Source organism: Mastigoproctus giganteus, chromosome 7 (genome assembly GCF_048544385.1).
Source record: "Mastigoproctus giganteus isolate SK-2022 chromosome 7, ASM4854438v1, whole genome shotgun sequence".
Taxonomy (NCBI): domain Eukaryota; kingdom Metazoa; phylum Arthropoda; class Arachnida; order Uropygi; family Thelyphonidae; genus Mastigoproctus; species Mastigoproctus giganteus.
Genome location: NC_143581.1, coordinates 30484010 through 30490887, shown reverse-complemented (window position 1 = coordinate 30490887; position 6878 = coordinate 30484010).

The window sequence follows — 6878 nt, the reverse complement described above, 5'->3', positions numbered from 1 at the left end:
CCTGTATGAATTAAATTTAGAACCTAATTTATTATAGGATGTAAATATTAACTTAATATCTGTATTCTTAAAAATCTGTCAAAGCCGTCTAGCATGTTGTTTATGGTATGGAATAACGATAAGGGTTCCATGTGTCTTATTCAGAGATGGTTATTAATATTGTCAGGGCTATTAATACTATTATGGACTTTAGTAATGGTTTCTTTTATTAGTTGTAATGGATATTTCCTGTCGATAAAATTTTTAGTGAGGTATTGTAATTCTGTGGATAGATCTACTTGTGTGTGACTATATTTAATAGCATTATATATCTGGTTATAAAGAACTGCTTTTTTCAAATACAGATATATACAGTTATACCCAGATATTTATTAACAAATAAAGTACAAATAAAATAAAATATAAGTACAAAAACCAGTAGCTTTCGGAACACGTGTCCCTTTATCAACTGATAAGTTAATATAAAATTTGAATACACTACAAGCAAAGTGGCACGTTAATCATGCGTCATTGTTGTAGCACGGACGTGTGCTGCCTTACGCCAGTGATCATCCATCAATAAAACGGTTGTCTCTAGGATGGGATGCAGACGCATGCCTTTCTGGCGATTTAATGCCTTAGGGTTGTTTATTATGTTTAGTGACTAGCCATAGGCGGTGGCGAAAGTGTCGCGCGTGGTCCACTATCTCAAAGTCGCGCTTGGGGTCAAGGTCGTGGTTGGTAGCCCAAAAATGTTCTGCGAGCACGGACTGGTCAGTTTCGGCAAGCCGGATTGCTCTGTCGTGTTCCGTGAGGCGATCTTGGAGACGTCTCGATGTCTCACCTACGTAGCAACTGTTACAGGCCTTACAGGTGATACGGTACACTACATTGCTGCGTAAGACAGGTGTGACAGGGGTCTTCACACTGGAGACAAGTGAACGTAGGTTCCTACCGGGTAATTGTACACATTTGATGTTGTAACTTCTAAGGATCTTCGAGATACGTCCTGACACTCCTGGATAGTACGGAATGTAGGCGGACGATATGCCGACTTGCTTCGGAGGTCTTGGGTTGAATGTAAGTTCTTCTGCCTGTAACAAGCATCTGTTTAGTACATGGGATGGATAACCGCATCTGGTTAGATCCGCCTTCACATGGGAGATCTCGTTACGTCTAATTGTGCCGGTGCTGGAATGGCTCCAGGCCCTGGAGAATAGGGTGCGGGCAGTGCTATTGAGATGGCTTGGAGCGTGGCCGGACCCGTAGTTGGTGAATTGACCGCACCACATGGGTTTGCAGTATACTGAGGTCTCTAGACGTGGGCCTACGCGATGCACTAGTACGTCCAGAAACGGGAGCGAACCGTTCACCTCTGATTCTATGGTAAACTTGATGAAATTGGATAGGGAGTTGAGGTGTTCTAGTAGTACCGTTTCAGAACCACGTGGTATTATGGTAAAAATATCGTTGACGTATCTACACCATGTTGTAATAGGTGTAGGTGGGTTCTGGTGTATCTGCTCCTCTAGATCTTCCATGGCGATGTTAGCTACTACGGAACTGACAGGGGCACCCATAGCAGTGCCATGTACTTGATTGTAGAGTGAGTCTTCAAAGGTGAAGATGCTGCTAGAGAGGCATAGGTTGAGGGCGGTACAGATGTCATCAGTGGATAGTGACATCCTGGATTGGAGGCCTAAGTCGCTCTCAAGGAGCCTTCTGGCGCAGTGCACGGCCTGTTGGACGGGAATCGAGGTGAATAAAGAGACCACGTCAAATGATGCCATGACAGAGTTGTCAGGAATTGAAATGTCCTTAATGATGTTAATGAATTCATTGCTGTTTTTAACGGTGTGAGATGTATTACCTATAAGAGGCGAGAGGAGGCTCGCGATGTGTTTGGACAGTTCATACGTTGGGGCACTGCAGCAAGACACTATAGGTCTGAGAGGAATACCCGGTTTATGGATCTTTGATAATCCATAGAATTGCGGTAGTTGGCAGCCAGTAGCACGTAGAAGATGGTGAGTCGCGGTCGGGATCTTCTTATCTTTATGCCATGCGTGGACAAGTTTATTAACATTTGCTTCCAGACGTTTCAAGACTTTAACGGGAGGATCAGGTAGAGGTTCATATACGTTAGGATCGAGTAATAGAGCCAAGGCTTTCTCTCGGTAGGCTGATCGGTCCAGCACAACAGTCCGGCGCCCTTTATCCGCAGGAAGTACAACGATGGAGTTGTCTTTTCTTATAGATGACAGGGCGGCACGCTGGCGGTGGTTGAGGTTTGAGTACGTTTTTCGAGTGTTGCGGAGGATTGCGGCAGTCTTGAATCGGATCTCGTTGGCAGTATCTTCGGGAAGGTTGGTAATACTGGCTTCTATACCCATAGCGAGCTGTGTGATGGGAGGTTTCGATGGTATAACGGCGAATTTCATACCGTTTGATAAAACACTCAGCTGCTCGTTGGACAGTTGTTTGTTACTTAGATTCAAGACGAAAGAAGACGTGTGGCTTGAACGAGTGTTCGCCTTTAAGGAGTTAGCTTCTATGCTTAAGTTTATGAACTTGCGCTGTTGGCGTAAACGGTAGGTATCTGAGGTCTGACAGCCCGATGGCAGATGGTATGTCAGTTGATAAAGGGACACGTGTTCCGAAAGCTACTGGTTTTTGTACTTATATTTTATTTTATTTGTACTTTATTTGTTAATAAATATCTGGGTATAACTGTATATATCTGTATTTGAAACTATGGACCCCAGTACTCCAGGCCCATTTGTCACTAACTGCTCTTTTAATATATAGAGGATGGTGTGAGTAGTAATGTAGGAACTTCTCTGTATATGTGTGTTCTTCCTGTATATTTTAGTACCTAAAATTGTACAGATTTTATATATAAGTGAGATTTAAAAAATTAATTTTATTATCGGTTTCTACTTCAAGGGTAAATTTGAGTTTTTCATGTGTTGTATTAAATGTATTTAATAAGGTGTCAATAGTTATTTTATTACCTATTAAAAGTATGCTGTCTGTGTATCTTATATACAATTTGATACTTAGAGGAAAAGGTTGAAGTACTTTTTCTTCAATAGAAGCAAGATAGATTTCAGACAAAGGGGCCGAAATGCGAGGCCCATATATAAAAAAATTATTAGTTGTAATGGATATTTCCATTACAACTAATAATATCCATTACAACTAATAAAAGAAATCATTACTAAAGTCCATAATCGTATTAATAGCCCTGACAATATTAATAACCATCTGAATAAGACACACGGAACCCTTCTCGTTCTTCCGTATCATAAACAATACGCTAGACAGCTTCGACAGAATTTTAAGAATATAGATATTAAGTTAATATTTACATCTTATAATAAATTAGGTTCTAAATTTAATTCATACAGGACAACATATGAGTATACAACACAGGATTATAATAACATTATATATTTAATTAGAGGTCAATCAGATTGTCAAGCATGTTACATTTGTAGTACGACAGTAAAATTTGGCACTTCAAAAATTTCAACACACGTGCCTACTATCACCTTAATAGCTTAAAATCTAATTTATCGGGCACAGAATTAACATGTTCAATCTTGTAATCATAATCAACATATCAATTCGGCTATTACAATAATTAAACTAAATTCTAGTTATAAAATTCTTCAAAATGAGGCTCCAATCAACCTCTCCCCTATTTGGAATTTAGCACATATAAGTTTCCATGTACACTGAGATGCATTTTGGGAATTTAACTAGTATATAACATACTTTGCGAGTTCTTCTCTTTCCACTAAATCTAACTGAGGATGGTTTCGAAAGTTGCTCATGCGCAACTATTAGCTTCTATCCTGTTTTAATTTTTAATTCAAGAATTTAATAAGACAACCATAGAATAGAATGTGCACTTTCCTTTCTTACGCAAATTTTAACATTTTAAAGCTCATAATTTAGTAATGTTTTAGTTTTTAAAATTTATAATTACACTAAGTTACGTATATCCAGTGCTTTTTTTGGGATGGTAGGAACGGTACCATGTACCAGCACCTTTATTAATAGTGATGTGTGACATTTGGATGCAATGCACTTTGAAATTTGTAACATTCCGTAAATTTTTTTCACATGTTTACCTACTATTCAAATAAGCTTAAAATGATTTAACTAAATTTGCATTTTTTACTGTCAATTTTTAAGATTTTTTCTATATAAAACTGTATAACCATTTTTTATAATTCTAAATTACTCAGTCGGACTCCTGTTTAATTATTTTGAATTCCCCTTGGAAGTTACATTTAAAATAGTTTCAGTTGAGCGCAGAAAATTTTCATATAGCGAACAGATTAGGAGAGAATTAACTCGGTACACCCTGTTTGCTTTTCTGGCCTTCAGGTAATTAGTGCTGCTGAGCGAATTAAGAGAGCTAAAGGGATTAGCATTCTACAACTTAGTGGTACCTGGTAAAACCTATCTGACTACCTGTCCCACACTGAGAAGTCGCGCTGGTCAAGAGTGAGCAGATCAAGGTGTATTCCCAATGGGCTCTGGCCCACCTTCCAGTGGAGTCCAACCTTTTCCCCTACAGGGACCATATTCAAAAAAATTCCAAGTTAGATATTTCTTTAGGGTGTTACATTTTCGATATCTTGTTGCATGTAAAAGTAAAATTGAAAATATTCAAAAATTTTATTACGCACAATACACATTACATTTACTGAACAAAACATTTAATTAGAAAATGTTTTTGATAATTAACAAAATTTAAAATGCTGTTTTAGTTCACTTTCCTTGCGGGCCGTAGGTTGGACATCGCTGTGAATCAGCTGTAAGCGTCCCGTTCAAGAATTAGAAAAGTGATTTTCTTTTACCCTGACAAATAATCATCTGTTGTTTCGCGGAAGTGTGTTATCCACATTTTTCCGTAAATTTTCCCTATCTCTGTTTACATGATCACAGCACCTGAATATCCGAATGACACCGATATTTTGACAGTTTCAAAAAAAAAAATTCAAATTTAAGAACTAGTGACAATACCGATGACGAGAGAAGGATAACGAAGGTATTAATTCTTCTAAATATGAATTTTTGGCATTTGGTGAAAATGAAGTTAGAAAATTGTCAATTACAGTTAAATGCAATTCGTGCATACCTAACTGGTAAGAAGGTTTCGGAAGAATTGGAGCGTTTGTTGAATGCTCTGAGTATGATACCAATTTCATCGAGTGAATGTGAGCGAGGATTTTTCACAAATGAATCTGATCGCCAGCCCATCCAGCACTTCATTGATGACAAAAACAGTTTCTTCACTACTGTTTCTTAAAACTGTAGGCCCACAGCTGACCTGCTTCGATCCAGCAAAATATGTCGATTCTTGGCTGATTCGGAATGTCATTCAGCAACCAACACACAAAGAGGAGGAAAAAAAGTCGGCATAGCGTATCGGATGAAAACTTAATAAAAATTTGGAACATTCTACAAAAACTTTATTATGAAATTATTTTTAATTATTTTACTTACAGTTTACTTATTTTTTTCATTTAAAAATAACTAAATGCACAAGGCATAATACGTTAAGAGTTTAATATCTATATAATATCGGTGTAGATACACCATAGACAATTCTTAAGAAACTACGGTTTTAGTTGTGTAGTAGGCGTTATTTGCTCTGTTTCTCATATTCTGCTCTTCCTTCACAACGAGTTGCCATGATATTGCACTACCTCGAATAAGTAACGCTTCACTAATAGAGAAGACTATTGTTACTTATTCTCAGTGAGTACCACCACCCAGATGGCACTGTTTCAAAGCTATTGGCCTATCATCGGTGGGTGGGCAGGTACCCTGGTATTGCAGACATGACGACGACAATATTTGTTTATATACTTGAATAATAAATTTATGCTTAATAAATTGTGTTAATATACTTAATTTGTCATTCTTATTCTAAAAACATATAGAGTACTTTTCATTTGATTTTCAATTTTTCCTGATAGCACAGAATGAGTACCAGCACCTATTTTTTTTACAAAAAAAAGCACTGTGTATAGCCACTTATCGGAATTCTAACTTCCAACATTTTATAATTACTATGTACCTGTTAGAAGTTTCATCAAACCAAGCGGATTATTGAGGTGAGTGCTGAAAATTAAGCTATGCTATACTTTATGATAGTCGTTATATCATAGCACATAAAGAATCCATAATATATATGATCAATCAACGTTCACAACGTGGGACATGCGTGTATTTCCACTACATAACAGAGACAAATCCAATTGTGCAAGCCGCTCTGTGGTTGCACATGCCTAACAGCAGCTCTGAAAAGGCTTGCATATAGTTCTGTACAGTGTGTGTATCACAGGTCTGAACCATAGAGAAAATGAAAAATATACACCTAATTCATTTATTATTCAAATTGTTTACCATTAACGTTAATCCACTACATACACATAATAGTCATACAGTGATCTGAGAGAATGCATTCTGCATGTTTTCCATTAGTGCTGAAATATGCTTTGGTTTGGTTTTTGGCTATAAACCCCATATCCCCATAAGAAAACCATATAGGATAAACCACTGCAAACCATTACAATATCAATTTAAAATCCTTAGGCAATTCTTTTTTATATCTGGGAGTGGGGAACCATGTAAGTATACGTTAAACATTATAAAAGTACAAACTCAACAAATTTATCTAATATCTGATTTCATATTTCAATTTCTGAAATGTGTAAGCAGATATTAAAAAGAGTGCTTTTGTAACTTGAGAAAATGCCACATATATATCCTGTGGGTCCAGACTTCTGATACATCCTGTAGATTATGTACTCTCTATTTCTAATTCTTTTGTGCATTGATATCCTGCCTATTTTAAACTAGGCTTCATTTGTTAT